The sequence below is a fragment of the Eumetopias jubatus genome, unplaced genomic scaffold, assembly GCF_037043125.1.
Source record: "Eumetopias jubatus isolate StellerSeaLion01/CBP00866 unplaced genomic scaffold, mEumJub1_p1.0 scaffold_15, whole genome shotgun sequence".
Taxonomy (NCBI): Eukaryota; Metazoa; Chordata; class Mammalia; order Carnivora; family Otariidae; genus Eumetopias; species Eumetopias jubatus.
Window position 1 is genome coordinate 18,648,295 of NW_028274821.1, and position 16,894 is coordinate 18,665,188.

At 38.8% G+C, this 16,894-nt stretch overlaps 1 pseudogene; it reads left to right on the plus strand.

Moving 5' to 3' along the window:
* Positions 1-266: 266 nt before the first annotated feature.
* LOC114198752 (adenylosuccinate synthetase isozyme 2-like) overlaps positions 267-16,894 on the plus strand; it is a 34,210-nt pseudogene continuing 17,582 nt past the window's right edge.

A 16,894-nucleotide genomic window follows, 5' to 3' on the forward strand; every position in this document is an offset into this window, starting at 1 on the left:
AAAAAAAAAAACACCTCCAATTAAAAAAAGGTCATGCCAGCCTTCACATGGCACTCACCTGAACCTACCAGAAAGATGTTACTTAAGCATGCACGAGCTCAAAAAAATAAAATAGCCATTCTTGATCCCACCAGCCAGCCCTACTCAGCCTCAAATGCCATCTCACTTCCCAATTGGAATGCTAATGAACAGAACACATTATAGAGTCTTCTTCTATCTAATAATGAAGTGCTATAATTGAGAACTTATGCCTCAAGATCCATCACATGTCCTTTGTAGTATTGTGAGCACCCTTGCATAAATATCAAGACCCTGAAAATAGTGTTGACTACATTGTGACTTGGCTGAGAATGTATCATTCCAGGTGATTTGTTGCATATCTCAGTCTTATGTCTCAACTCTCTACTATAACTGGGGGGGGGGGTGGGAATGGAGATCATTTTCTCAAAGAAAAATAAAAATGAAGTGCAAGCCACTAATACGTGAGCTATAGAGACATGTAAACATATTTCAAAGAGAAGCTCACAACAGCTGCAGCTTCCTTAACCACACTGGCTGATCGACTCCAATTCATCCACCATAACTGATTTAATATGAGAGTATAATTAGTACTGTTGATCACTATCTGGTGCCAGATATCCCAAATGCCCCACCTTTGTGCTAATTAATCTTGAAAACTTTCCAAGCTTTCCTCTGCTCTGCCTGCCTCTGTTCCCTGCATCAGCACTCACAGAGCATTCTACTCAAACTGGGCAACAAGAACGGCATCACTTGGTCTTGCACACAGTTGGTACTCAGTAAACGTTTGTTTATTGAAATCACTGTTCCTTCATCACAGTAATTTTCATTAGAATGGAAAACCCAGAATCAAGATTTAGGCTTGGGTTGGTTTAACTAGCATTGATTTGAAGGCCTTGGAACTGATGTGTTCAAGTTGTTACTAAAAAGCCAGCTTTAGAAAAACCCAAGGAGTCATCACTGGGGTAATTTGGTGGGAATACTCTGCATTGAGACCTTGAAAGCTGACGGGTTATACCATTAGGGTGTGTTTATATGTCACTGACCTAAATAAAATCTAACAGAAGTAGCCAGTGATGCTATTAAAAATCAGGCCAAATGACTGGAGACACTGCATAATCTCTAATTTTTTATGTGAACATAATTTTCATTAAAACATCTGCAAAATAACTAAGTACATTTGATAAATGATAGGACATACATCATCTTCAACGAAGATATGGTTAACAATCTTGACATCCTGTGGTCCCTTCCTCATTCTGCCCTGTGTGCCTGAAAAGTCCTACAACCTCATAAATTCAGCATTATTTTTCCATTCCAAGCCATCCCCTACACATATAGTGAGCTTTTTCCAGGAGCCACCACCGCAGTCATTTAATGTTCTCTTAGGGAACGAGGTGTTGTATGGAAGTGTTGAATCACTATATTGTACATCTGAAACTGATATTATATTGTATGCTAACCAACTGGAATTTGAATAAAAACTTAAGAAAAAAGAACAATAAAGTTCTTTTAGAGTGGTAAAGGTGGAAGGTAGAGGATAATACCAAGAATGGTCCCAAGAACTGGAAGAAGGAAAGTCAAAATATCCAGTTTGGACAATTATAGTTCAGCACCAATTGTGGTGAGCTCTGTGGCTCTTGCTCACACTTCCTAATGGAAAGTGCACACCGCTGCTTGGGGGAACTACACTTTCAATTTGAGAAACAACAGCCTTATAATTCAGGTTCCTTAATAACACTTCTTGAAAAGGGAGAGAAAAGGAACAGCCAAAGATTGGGGTTTTATGGCATTTTAAGTTTGCAGCACTAACTTCTCTTGAAAAGACAGTGATTGTGAGTGCTAAAATGAGGCTAGTGAATTACACAAAATCCTGGTGCAAAGTGATGTACCTCCGTCACGCACAAAAAAATGAAGCACTTTTTCTCTCCATCTCAACATGCTTGTCTTCAGCTGTGCCTAGCAGCATCTGCAGGAATGGTCTTGGAGTTCAGCACAGTGGCAAGGAAGATGAATGCCCCAGCAGGATCATCATCTTACATTTTCATTAAGCTTTACTCTCTTCAGAGGACTTCTGAAGAGCTACTCTCTTCAGAGCTCTCTCAGGCACCTCTCTGCTTAGTTCTTCTTTGAATCCACTTTCTCCTTCCCTCCCTTGCTGTGGGCATACCCCAAACCTCAGTCTCATCCACCCCAAATCTTCTCTCTCCATATTTTTCCCAGAGTGCACTGCTGCAGCCTCAGAACTCTTAACTAGTACCTTAACTAGTTACCTCCCCGTTCTATATTGCACTGTTAAAAATTTGCTACAAGGCTAGATCTTATGTCAAGTAAATAAATAATAATAATAATAAGAGGGCAGGAGAAAACTTTTGGATTTGATGACTATGTTGATGGCATAGATTGTGGTGATGGTTTCATGGGTGTATAATTATCTCCAAACTCACTAAGTTGTATACATTGATTACATACAGCTTTTTTTATATTAAAAAAAAATTTTGGAGAACTTATCACTAAAAAAATAATCATCATACTCTCAAAATTATTTGTTTATACTTTATTTCTAAACTAGTCTTTAAATAAAATTTTTTTTTTAAGTTGGCGGGGGATGCCTAACTGGCTCAGTCTGAAGAGCATGTGGCTCTTGATCTTGGGCCATGAGTTCAAGCCCCACGTTTGGTGGAGAGATTACTTAAAATAAATAAATAAGGAAAGAGCCAAGATGTCCATCGACAGATGACAGATAAAGAAGATGTGGTATATATACACAATGGAATATTATGCAGCCATCAAAAGGAATGAGATCTTGCCATTTGCAACGACGTGGATGGAACTGGAGGGTGTTATGCTGAGTGAAATAAGTCAATCAGAGAAAGACATGTATCATATGACCTCACTGATATGAGGAATTCTTAATCTCAGGAAACAAACTGAGGGTTGCCGGAGTGGTGGGGGGTGGGAGGGATGGGGTGGCTGGGTGATAGACATTGGGGAGGGTATGTGCTATGGTGAGCGCTGTGAATTGTGCAAGACTGTTGAATGACAGATCTGTACCTCTGAAACAAATAATGCAATATATGTTAAGAAAAAAAAAAGAAGAAGAAGATAGCAGGAGGGGAAGAATGAAGGGGAGTAAATTGGAGGGGGAGACGAACCATGAGAGACGATGGACTCTGAAAAACAAACTGAGGGTTCTAGAGGGGAGGGGGGTGGGGGGATGGGTTAGCCTGGTGATGGGTATTAAAGAGGGCACGTTCTATGTGGAGCACTGGGTGTTATGCACAAACAATGAATCATGGAACACTACATCCAAAACAATGATGTAATGTATGGTGATTAACATAACAAAAAATTTTTAAAAAAGAAATAAAATTTTAAAAATAAACCAGCCTTGAAAACTAAGATTTAATTCTTCATTTGTAATATAAAAAGAATGCCCCTATATTTAAGGAAATATAGAAACTATAATACCTAAACATAGAGAAAAATATAGTGCCCAAAGACAATAACTATAAATCATTGGTTGTATTTTCTTTCTAGAATTTCCTATATGTATTTTAATGCAGTTGCATATATATAATGCAATTCATATATATATGAATGTACCATTTGGATTCTACTTTAAAATTTTTATAAAATAAACATATTTTCATGTTAGTACAAAAAAAGAACTTTAGCTCTAACCCCTATGATAATAATTCTCTCATCTTTAACTCCCAAATCAGAATATTTACTAAATATTTACAAGAGAATATATTTTTGAGTTTAAAAGTGATGGGAGGGCACACCTGGGTGGCTCAGTCAATCTGCCTTTGGCTCAGGTCATGAGCCCAGAGTTCTGGGATTGAGCCCCGTGTCCAGCTCCCTGCTCAGCAGGGAATCTGCTTCCCCCCCTCCCTTTGCCCCTCCCCCCCACTCATGCTCACTCTCTCAAATAAATAAAATCTTAAATATATAAATAAATAAAAGTGATGGAAGAAATCATTTAAAAATTCAGGTATGTTTGTGCAAAAATTTGTAATGTCTACACTCACAAAAGTAAACAAAAATTAAAAAGCAAACACTTAACCAAAAATATACTGCCTTAAGTACAACAAATTAACATATACAAATATAATATATAATATAAATATTATGATATATAATAGATAAATCACAAAAGAAGAAATGCAGATTTCATACATATATGGGAGAAAAAAACACTTGAAGAAATGCAAATTTAAGCAGAAAAATAGCCATAATGTGGATAATTCGTGCACCAAAATGCTCACATTGTGTTATCATCATAATATCAAATTGGAAGCCAACCTAGATGTCCAACACTAGGGTAATGGCTAGCTAATTATGGTACAATATATAGTAGGATCCATGGTGGGCTTTAGGTGATCTTCACATATTTCATAAAAATAATACTTTTTCCCAAATAGTGAAGAGTTAAGCCTCCTTGAAGAGGCTTCTGGGTAAATATGAAGGACTGGATACATGCATTATATCTGCTTGTTTCTAAAACTCCACAGGAAAGGTGACAAGGGACAAAGAGAACCAGAGAAGGGACAATAGTGGACATGATAATTCAATAAAATTTCAGGGGGTAAAAAACAGATGGAGAAGTCAAAAATGACTTGGCAGAGCTGAAGGAACCTGAAACCCAAGTGCCTGTGAAGGAGAAACCAATGAGAAAATGCTGATTCACCCCCCCACAGAACCCCTGAAAGAAATCAGAAATCAGCAATTTCAGCTACAGTGTGGGAGAAGCAAGTGAAAAAAAACTGGTGGAAAAATCTTGTGGGGAATAGTTAGTCCCAGGTCCCTCCTTCTAGTTGAGCGGTCAGACAACTTTTACCTCCCCCGCAAAGAGATAGGAGATTTATTCTCTGCAGCATAGAAACAGAGATTTTGTACTTAAAGACACAGGCATGGCAGAGAGTTGTGATGATGATGTCTCAGACTAAAAATGGGCATTAAGGGAAAGCCTGCACCCTGAGACCAAGCTCCCTTCCCCAGTCCAAGAGTGCCAGCAACCAGCCTTACCTCTTCCAAACCCTGGACTCCAGGACCTTTCTCTGGAAGCCTGAATGGTCACAAAGAGTAGCTCCATAGACTCATGCATTTGGGACCCCTCAACAGATCCAGCTTAGTCCTGATCATCCCATAATCAAGCACACCAGTTAACAGGCCTCCCCTACCTGCACACAGATTCCAGTCAGCATTTTAGTGCGTTACTCTTTAACAACATGCACAGCTACAGACTAGAAATGTCAGGCAAGTCTTCCCTCCAAAACAGGCAGATCAAAACAATCAAATAGGAAAAAGTAGCTTGGAGGAAACAGAGACAATGCAGGAAACAAGAAAACTATAAAACTAACACTTAGAGGAATGGGAAGACATAGCACCCATCAAGTAAGAACAAAAGAAATTATCCGAAAAACAAGAAAGAGCTATAAGTAATTAAAATATGATGGTCAAAACTGACTAATGAAACTATCAGAACCTTGTCTGAACCATACATGGTTCTTATACGAAACTTCTATGTAGATTCCATTTGAACAGAAAGAGGCTTACTGATAAAAGTAAATGTTTAATATTCTGCTCTATACAACACATTATTTTCAGGCATTTTTAAATCATAGTCAATAGGGTTCTTCATAACACAGAAAAATGCTTATGATATACCACTGAATATGAAAAGCAGAAAAATTTATATTAAATATTACAGGGGTATGCTCAGATATTAGAGGTATATACAGGTCTATACAGCTATATATTACAATATATTTTCACCTGTATATATGTGCCCATTGGTGTGTGCATGTGCTGACCTCTTCCTAGACTACTAGCATTTCTACTTCTCACTCTCTCCATCCTCCACCAAAACGAATTTATCTCCAGGGCAGGAAAGATTTTGTTACTTCAATATGGAAGTATACACGATCCAATTTCCAGAAAAATTTATACAGAAAAAAATGTACCTTCTGCTGATAATCTGAATGTACCTTAGAAGTATGAGGGTAGTTTTGGTAGAAAATTAATATAAATCAAACAAAACAGCAAAATAAGGCATAAAAGGAAAACATTCAGAACCTAAGTTTCTAGGTAGGTCTGGATGGATAGTTTACCTCATAGGAGAGCTCCCTGGGGCCTTGCTCATGTCTATCACTCCTGTTTTATAGGCAATTGTTACAGGTTTGGTGATCTAATTTTCAAGTGCAAGCAAATTAGCAGCAACTAACAGATGAAAACCTGAGGCATCGAGAAAAAAACAGAACTCTGTGTATAAAGTTAGAAAAGTATGAAATACATTTTTTAATTTCTATCCAAAATTATCAAAATTTTAAAAAACATTTCCAAATAACCCATATATCTGCCAATGGGTTGAATGATGAATGGAAGGAAATGGATGAATCAACCATGACACATCCACACAATGGAGTACTATGCAACCATGAGGGTGGTGTGAGAAAGACCTCTATATACTAACATGGGGTGACATTTAGGATATTTTATTAAGTGAAAAGAACAAATTGTGAAACAGGATATATAGTATGCTATGCTCTGTGAGAAAAAAACAGGAGGACAAAAATTAATAGGAACAATAAACCAGAAACTAATTTTTAAAAATGGTCATCCATAGGGACAGAGGAGAAATCAGGTAGAGGGGATAAAGATGGAAGTAAGACTTCTCTGACTTTACATCTTTATATAATTTTGATTTTTTTTGCTCCTGTAAATGTTTTCTATAATACAAAAAATAAAATTAATCAAAAAGGGAAAGAAACTAAATATTCAATTTAAAACAACACAAAACAAACTTAAATATTTATCAAATTTTTAACATAACCATGCGAGGACAAAATTATTTCGAGTGTTTTTTAAGCTTAGCACATGGCTATCCAATCATTAGATATGTTATAAAGATAAAAGAACCACAAAGAAATCTTTTATCTTCACTTAGTTTTTTGAACTAGTAATATTGGTGCTATTGTTTTAAACAATTGTAGGGTAAAGCAAATAAGTAAACTGTTAGTGTTATTAAGAACTAAGATTGTTAATTAAGAAAGAAGAGGTATCTATGTAAAATCAAAGGTAAGAAATAATGTATAATGTTGAATTTGAGTTAGAAATACCATTATTATTTACAGTTCATAAGCCTTCCTCTCAGGCCTTGATATCTGAGGAACACAGGTTAAGAACAAGCCTATAAGTAAACAATCAGACAAATCCAGAATGTGGGACATTCTAAATAACAGGCCTGGTCTGTTTAAAAAAAAGGGGGGGGGCATCTGAGTGGCTCAGTCATTAAGCATCTGCCTTCAGCTCAGGTCGTGATCCCAGGGTCCTGGGATAGAGTCCCACATAGGGCTCCCTGCTCGGCGGGAGGCCTGCTTCTCCCTCTCCCACTCCTCCTGCTTGTGTTCCCTCTCTTGCTCTCTCTCTCTAATAAATAAATAAAAATCTTTAAAATAAAAAAAAAAATCACTGTCTTAAGTAGAGGTGAGTGAACAAACAAAACAACCAAAAACATCTGAACCTTGATTGGATCCAGTTAAACAAAATCAACTACAAAAGATATATGGGGATGAGGCGCCTAACTAGCTCAGTCCTTGGAGCAGGTGAGTCTTGATCTCCGGGTGGTGAGCTCTAGTCCCATGTTGGGGGTGGTGATTACTTAAAATAATTAAATAATAAATAAAATGATATACGGGTGATAACTAGGAAATTTTGACTAGGGACTCGATATTAGATAATACTGAAATTATTGCTCATATTCTTAGGTGTGATTATGGTTTAGTAGTTAGAAGAATGTTTTCATTCTAAAGAGTTGTATGCTGAATATTAGGGCTCATGTGTCATAATGTCTGTAACCAACTTCCATATATATATTATCTACACACACATATTTGTACATTAAGGAAAATGATAATGTTACTAACTATTGAATCTATCTCATGTTAATAATGGTTGAATCTAGGTGATAGGTACGGCATATGATGCTTATGTGTTGGTCTTTCAAGTATTCTGTATATTTGAAACTTTTCATTGACAATTTTGAAGAAAAGTGTTTACAGTTAAGAAGGTAAATAGTCGGGCTGGCCTCTGGCTCCTTCTTCCTCTGCATGTGGCTGGTGGCCACAGATCAGTTCAGTTCGTGCAGTCCTCATTGCCTGCATCTCCTTCAGGCTCTCCTCATGTCACTGGAGCCACCAGGCTGAGACCAATCCTGTGGCATCTTCCATATCCAACCGGGATTGTGGCCAACCTGGGGTGTGGCCCCCGGGGGAACTCGGTGACCATACTGGACATTGTGGAATAATTCATCCAAATGTTACCATATTCATTGGAAATAGTGTGATAGCTCATCTTCCCAGATTATTTGAGGAAGCAGAGAAAAAAGGAAAAGGTCTGGAAGGCTGGGAAGAAAGGCTTATCCTATCTGACAGTGCTCATATCGTATTCAATTTTCATCAAGCACCTGATGGTCTCCAGGAGCAACATAGACAAGAACAGGCAGGAAAAAATTGGGGTACCACAAAATGTATTGGCCCAGTTTTTTCTTCCAAAGCTACTGGGAGTGGACTGCAGATGTGTGATCTTGTTTCTGACTTTGATGGCTTCTCTGAAAGGTTCAAAGTTCTGACTAACTAATACAAATCATATGTCCCACTTTGGAAATTGACATTGAAAGTGAATTACAAAAACTCAAGGGCTATATGGAAAGGATTAAACCAATGGTGAGAGACGGGGTTTACTTCCTCTCTGAGGCCCTAGATGGAGCACCACAGAAAATCTTGGTAGAAAGTGCCAATGCAGCACTACTAGATATTAATTTTGGAACTTACCCTTTTATAACATCTTCAAACTGTCCAGTTGGAGGTGTCTGTACCTGGTTGGGTATACCCCCTCAAAATGTTGGAGAAGTGATGGGATCGTAAAAGCTTACACAAATCAAGTTGGCTTTGGTGCCTTCCCTACAGAGTAAGACAATGAAATTGGAGAATTATTACAAACAAGAGGTGGAGAGTTTGGGGTAACCACTGGCAGGAAAAGAAGGTGTGGCTGGCTGGACCACATTTTGCTCAAATATGCTCATATGATTAATGGATTTCCTGCGTTGGCACTTGCCAAATTGGATATTTTGGACATGTTTATGGAAATCAAAGTTGGAGTTGCTCGCAAGTTAGATGGTGAAATTTCCCAGCAAACCAAGAAGCCTTAAATAAAGTTGAAGTTCAAAATAAGACTCTCCCAGGTTGGAACACAGATATAACAAATGCAAGGACATTTAAAGAACTACCTGTTAATGCAAAAAATTACATTTGATTTATTGAAGAAGAGCTTCAAATTCCAGCTAAATGGATCAGTGTAGGTAAATCCAGAGAGTCTATGATTCAATTCTTTGAAGGATTTCCTGTGACACAAGAAACATTCCTTGAGGTAGGGGGAGAGGACTTTTGTAAATATTTCATTTATGATCTGCAAATTTCAAGAACAAGACACTGAAGTGAGTTTTAAGCCCTACAAGAGTTTCCAGTCATTTAAGACAGCTGGCTAGTGTGGAGAGAAACTTCAGCATGTTCCAATGTCAGCCACCTTTGCTGGCAGAATCCCCAAGTCATGTGTTGCTCCCGCTGCTCATGGTGCCATGTTTTCTCTCAGTGTTTAGAGATAGTATGACCCATGTTGTTTGAAATCTAAAATAGAGTTCCTTTCAGTGTAGTTTTTCTTCAACATTGTCATTGTGTGTTCTTAGGTTTTACCTCTATTAAATGGTAAGGACAATTAACACAAAAGTTTTGCACAAATATTTTTTACATTCTGGTCATTCAATTTGTCATTTTGATCTTTGCTGTTAGAAAAAAATGATGAAAAGAAAGGTTCTGGAAACTTTTGTAATGCTATAAATTCTGTTTAACCTATAAACTGTTTATTTTCTGCTGAGACCATAGCAAATTTGAGCTTTGGCAGGGAAGGGGGCTTATATTCATGTATCCTTTAATTTGTACAGATCACAAAACTTATTTCTCTGTGTAAGTTATTTAAAAAATTTAACATTTAATTAAATGTTCAGAGAAAGGTAATTCCCTAAAACAGCAATCTTAATGTTAAAAAAAATTAGTTATTAAAAGATCATTGTGATGAGTGGTGGATATTTTTCTTTAATTTCAGACATTAACCCTGAAATGTATAGCTGCCCTTTTTAATTTACCATTATTTCTAAATCCAGTCATTGATTTTTCAACATTTTGCCTGCTGGTATGCCTACAAAATCATCTTTAATGTCGAAATGAACCCAAATTGTTGGTCATAATTTTGATCATACCTTTGTTTTTTTCTTTCTTGGAAAAAAAGAGGTGTTGTTTTGACAATTAGGCTTAACATACTGCATTGTAGGTTATCTTTCAATGAATTATTTTAAATGCTTAAATTAGGTGCCACTTTATTTTATTATACAATCAATAGCTGATTAAAAAGGACCACATATTTCTAGTAAAATTAATAATAATAATAAGGTAAATACTCAGCTACATATTACTAAAAGTAGCTATTAAATTAAATTTATTAATTATGTATTATATTAAAGTAGCTATTCAGAACTATTCATTCCTCAAAAGTTATAATTTTACTATAGAATTCAGTAAACCAACCACTATATATAACAGTGAAAGACTGTAAGAGAGTCTTTCAGAAGGAAAAATGAGTACAAACGAAGCCAGTTCGTATGTTGGAGCAAGATGGGTGAGTGAGCAGGAGGAGGAGAGAGCATATAATTCTAAAATATACATCTGGAAGAAGGTGCTCAGATTTTTTTTTCTAATTATCCCTGTGTTTAAAAAATAAAAGTTTCATTTACACTTAAGCCTGAAGATTTCAGCTTGTTTAACTGCAGTTAAGATGAGTAAATTTCATAGAAGAGAAACTGGTTATATAAAAACATCTATGGAAATACGCTGTGAGCTCGCACATTGATGGCCGAATGGCAGTTCAAACTAATTCTGGTTCCATTTCCTAGAAAAATGGCACCATCTGCTGGCTGGGCAAAGGCAGACCTGTTTCTTTCCTAGGTCAGTGAAAATCAGTTCCATACTGCAAAACTTTCAGGATTCATCTTGGGGAAGAGATCAGAGTACATTCATGGTTGTTTATCACTTGGGCAGAAGAGACAGATAAACTCTCTCATTTTAATGCCTTAAAATTTTATATGAGCTGCTCGGAAGGCTTCTTCTTGTTTTTTAACAGAGAATGACAATGTTAACCAAGCTTTCAAGGGTAACATGACCAGAGTATATCACTCTTTTACCAGCTCACCCCCGCACCCCCCATCATTTGCTGAACAATATTCTAACATCTCTGATCTCAGATTTGCTTTGCTTTTATACAAACATCCAATAATTTGGTGATAAGTTCAACAGAATGATATATTGTTTATGTCCCCAAGGAGGAGACAACCAACATTTCAAATCTTCAAGTGGCCTCAATACAGCCACAGATTTAAGAGGGTGAGGTGCCCAGAACAGACACAGACACTCTGGACAAATGAAAACGTGTGCATTCCTCTCTGGTTTCTTAACCTGGTGGGCTATACAAAACCCAAGAAGTTAAAACTGGCTTCTTTTTTTTGGCATCCTGCCCTGGGTTCTCTCCTGACTTTCCCTGAGTGGCAGCACAGTCCCCAATGAAAGAAATCACTTCAACCCTGTTATGGGCTGAACTGTGTCCTCCAAAATCCATATGTTGTAGTCTCCTCCCAAGAATCTCCAACTGACTGTATTTGGAGATACGGTCTTTAAAGAGGTAATTAAGGTGAAATGAGTTCATTTGGCATAGGCCCAAATCTAATGAGACTAGTGTCCTTAAAAGAAGAGCAGGTTAGGACACACTCACACAGAAGGAAAACCACGTGAAGATGGTGGGGGGAAGACGGTCATCTGCAAGCCAAGGCGAGAGGCCTCAGGAGAAACAAACCCTGCTGACACCTTGATCTCAGACACCTGTAGCCTCCAGAATTGTGAAAAAAGAAATTTCTGTTGTTTTGGCCACCCCGTCTGTGGTGCTTTTTTATGGGAGCCCCAGCAAAAATACCAATCCCATGTTTATACAGCAGCTGAGAGAAAGGAAAGCAAGAGAAGTAACAGGAAGTGAAGCTAAAGCAGCTGCTTGTCGCAGAAAGGAGCTTTGGATGTCTTCCCCACTCCCACCCAAACTCCAACCACTATGGCTCGTGGTGAGTTTCTAAGGACCCCAGTATGTCTTTGCCCCACGTCAGAGCTCCTCTTCTGTGGAACGGAAATAAGATTGGGAAGCTTTGAGCTTCACCTGGAGATTAGAGAAGGGAGCCAGCAATTAAATTGTTATTGCCCTGTACATAAAAAGTAGCGAAAAATGTGTTGCTGAACAACAGGTAGGCTGTGAACAGGGACAGGGAACCTCTTTCCTTCTAAGTTAATTGCGGCCCATTCCTCTTCTCTAATTGCAAAAGTAAAACATTTTTATTGTAGAAAATAGAAAAGATATAAGATACAAAGAAGAGAAGTCATCTGTAATCCTCACTCGGAGACAACTATTTACTGTTTTAATGTTTCATTCCGGCCATTTTTCTATGCATATGTGTAACCAAATTAGATGCACATACAGAGTTTTATATTTTGCTTTTTCCCCTCATCATATTGATAAAAATGTTCTCATTTCATTAAATCTTATTCTCTTCCCTATTTTCTTGGGACTTGTGTGAGCCTTAGTAGTGAGGCCAGTGACTCACTTCCAAGCAGGGGCTCCCAGCTCCACGTGACCACCACCAGCCCACCAGTGAAAATGGTCTACTCAGAGTCACTGAGGCAAGGGACGTTTGCTGACCAGCCCCCTCTTGCTTGTAGGTGACGCACAGTCCACTGGAGTCAACATGAGTGGCCACAGCAATGACAATGATCACACAAACACAGAGAAACCCCCTCTTTTTTTTTTTAAGGATTTTATTTATTTGAGAGAGAGAGCACGAACACAAGCCGGGGGGAGGAAGAGGGCGAGGGAGAAGCAGGCTTCCCACTGAGCAGGGAGCCCGATGTGGTGCTCGATCCCAGGACCCTGGGATCATGACCTGAGCCAAAGGCAGCCACTCAACCAAATGAGCCACCCAGGCGCCCCATAAGAAACCCCCTCTTTATTCAAGTAGCTGGTTAGAGATTTAAGTCATTAAACAGAGGCTCTGAGGCTCTCTATTTAACTCTCTTTTCTGATGACCTACTTTGCCTGAGTAAATTTTCACACTCCTTTAATGCAAATTCGTCCTACCTTTGACACCAGGCCAACATGGAACCAAGTTCACGTCTCTCTTTCAGCTCCCTTGGTCTCTGGAGAATCCACCTGTGCTTCTGTCTCAGCATTTATACCCATATCTCTGCCACAGGTGGAAACTCTCTTCTCTTGTCTTTTTTTCCATGTACCTTATCTATACAACTCATTTATATAACATAGAGACCAACACCAACCACACCTACACACACATACAAACGCACACACAACCATACACAGCTCACTTCCCTTCCCTTCTGAACTCACAGGAGCCTCAGGAGTTTCTCTCCCCCACTCCCCACTTCTAGGTACTCCACTGCAGTAAACTCAGTGAACTCTCACAGTAACGCTTATCTAAATTTTAAAAAATAAGAGAACACAGAGGCACAGAAGCAAAATGACTTACCCAAGGCTGCATAATTAATAAGGGGATGAACAAGAATTTGAACTCAGGCTTTCTTGCTCCAGAGTTTGTGTGCTTAATGGCTATATTTTGTTACTAACAATGATTAACATTTCTTGAGGATGCACTCTACGACAGATGTTGTGCTAAGCCAAATCTTGGAACAACCCTAGGAGGTAAGTATTAGTATGAGCTCCATTTTATAGCTGAGAAAACTGGATGTATTACAGTCACTACACCTTACCTAGTCAATCATTGGCTTTATCGGCTATGTGATAAAGGGGGAATTTTTGTTTTGTTTTCATTTTTTGAAACTTATTTCTAAATATTTGTTTTTATCTACAATAACATTCACTTTTTTGGATGTAATGTCCTGTTGATGATTGCACAGAGGCAGGTTCAAGATACAGAATAGTTCTGTCACCCCTAAATTTCCCTTGTGTTACTCCTTTGTAATCAAACATTCCCCAGTCCCATCCTCTGGCAACCCATGATCTGCTTTCTGGTCCTGTCGTTTTGTCCTAAAACAGCCCAGCCAGCTCTACATCACACCCTTCTCTGCATTTTAATGTGATTATGTTTATAGACTTCATAATATTGAACTACCATGAACATTTAGAATAAATGTCTTTGGTTATGGTGTATTTTCTCCTAGTGCACTGCTGGAATCCATTTGCTGGTATTTTATTAGGATTTTGCATCAAAAATTATAAGTGAGGTTAGTCTGTGGTTTCCTTTCTTGTGCTATCTTGGTCAGGTTTTATTTTGTTTTTTTTTTTAAAGATTTTATTTATTTATTTGAGAGAGGTAATGAGATAAAGAGAGCATAAGAGGGGGGAGGGTCAGAGGGAGAAGCTGACTCCCCGCTGAGCAGGGAGCCTGATGCGGGACTCAATCCCGGAACTCCAGGATCATGACCTGAGCCAAAGGCAGTCGCCCAACCAACTGAGCCACCCAGGCACCCATTGGTCAGGTTTTAGATCAGTGTCATACAAGCCTAATAAAATAACGGGGATGCTTCCTTCTTTCTCTGTGGTACAGAATAATCAAAATAACATCAGATTCAGGGCACCTGAGTAGCCCATTAGTTGAGTGTCAGGCTCTTGATTTCAGCTCAGGTCATGATCTCAGGGTTGTGAGATCAAGCCCCATGTCAGGCTCTGCACTCAGCAGAGTCTGCTTGAGATCCTCTCCCTCTCGCCCTCCCCTGCTCAAGTTCTCTTGTGCGCTCTCTCTCTCTCTCTCAAATAAAAAAAAATCTTTAAAAAAAATAACATCAGATTCATCTTTTCCAGAGAGTTTTGGCAGGTACCTTTTTGACAAGTAAAACAGGTTTTCTGACACAAGATGCAGACACAGATCATCTCTGCCTCCACACACAGGCCTTCCTTCATTTCCATCCCTCACTTTATTTTCCTCGTTCGCCTCAGCCTTTCCTGCTGCTCCTCCCCAGAGTCTCTGCAAGAGCCTGCTTTCAAACCTGCCTTTTCATTACTCCCCTCGTTTCACCAGAAAAATGCCAGTTATAACATATTTAAATTTCTCATTTGCATATGTCACATTGCCAAGTTCATTTGAAATTACAAAATTTTTCACCAAATTAGTTTAGTTTTTTTTGTTTGTTTGTTTGTTGTTGTTGTTGTTGTTTTTTTGAGACAGAGAGAAGGAGGAGGGGCACAGGGAGAAGGAGAGAGACAATCTCAAGTAGACTCCACGATCATCATGGAACCCACCATGGGGCTCGATCTCATGACCCTGAGATCATGACCTGAGCTGAAACCAAGAACTGGACACTTAACCAACTGAGCCACCCAGGTGCCCCGAAGTAGTTATTTCAGAACAATATTTTGTAGTGGGAGAAAGGTGGCCAAGGGGTATAAAAGCCTACAGGGTGTTTCCCGGCATGTCACGGCCAACCTAATTCCACTGTCTGGTTTTTGTTTGTTTCATATTGTGAAGAGAGGAACTGGAGAGCAAATATAAGACTATAAAGATTTCATGCAACAGCAGTTATGTTCATAGAAGCAAAAGTGAATGGAGAACAGAAATAATTTTGTGACTGAAAGTGCAGGGGTGGTAGATGCAGGAAATTTTATGGCATGAAATGTCCATTTAACTGTGTTTATACAGATCTGGCCTCAGAGTAAAATCAGTCAGCTGCTTTTAAAACCTCAAGACTATTTTCAGATAATGGTATGTTATAAAATATTTCATTTTTGATAATTCTATAAACTGTATTTTGAATGGCTCAATTTAAATTTGTTTTTGCCTTGAAAAGTAAACTCTAAAGGGGCTCCTATAATACTTTGGGTTTTTTTTTGTTTTTTTTTACAATTCTTCTCTAAGGTAATAAGCACTAAAAGGTTGATTTAAATAAATTTGAATGTGAATCTATTTTATTTGTTAATAAGACTGCACAGAGATTTGTTTATACCCCTTTTATATTAAAAAAAAAAAGAACACACTTGTCACCTAATCAGAGAAATAAGTTTGAAAAATGAGGGGCGCCTGGGTGGCTCAGTTGTTAAGTGTCTGCCTTCGGCTCAGGTCATGATCCCAGGGTCCTGGGATCGAGCCCCGCATCGGGCTCCCTGCTCGGCGGGGAGCCTGCTTCTCCCTCTCCCACTCCCCCTGCTTGTGTTCCTGCTCTCGCTATCTCTCTCTCTCTCTGTCAAATAAATAAATAAAATCTTTAAAAAAAAATAGTTTGAAAAATGGTATCAGGAGTCACCAGTCACTTTAAAAATTGGCCCACCACAGGATTTGCTGTGCTCTGGAACAGCGCGGCCACTGTACAGAGGACAGCATGCATCACAGAGCCTTCTAGATGGGGGCTGAGCTCTGCAATTCCTTTGTTGACTCCTACTCCCTCTGCTGGCTCCACAGCTCAGTGACCATCCCGAGACAACACGTGTGTCAGGCCCCCAATGGGCCTCAGGAACCGGCAAAGACTGGTAACTAGTACTAGTCAGTCAGAGAAAGACAAATACCGTATGATCTCACTCCTATGTGGAATTTAAGAAACAAAACTGAGGAACATAGGGGAAGGGAGGGAAAAATAAAATAAGATGAAATCAGAGAGGGAGAGAAACCACAAGAGACTCTTAACTCTAGGGAACAAACTGAGAGTTGCTGGAGGGGAGGTCGGTGGGGGAGATGGGGTAACTGGGTGATGGGCATTAAGGAGGT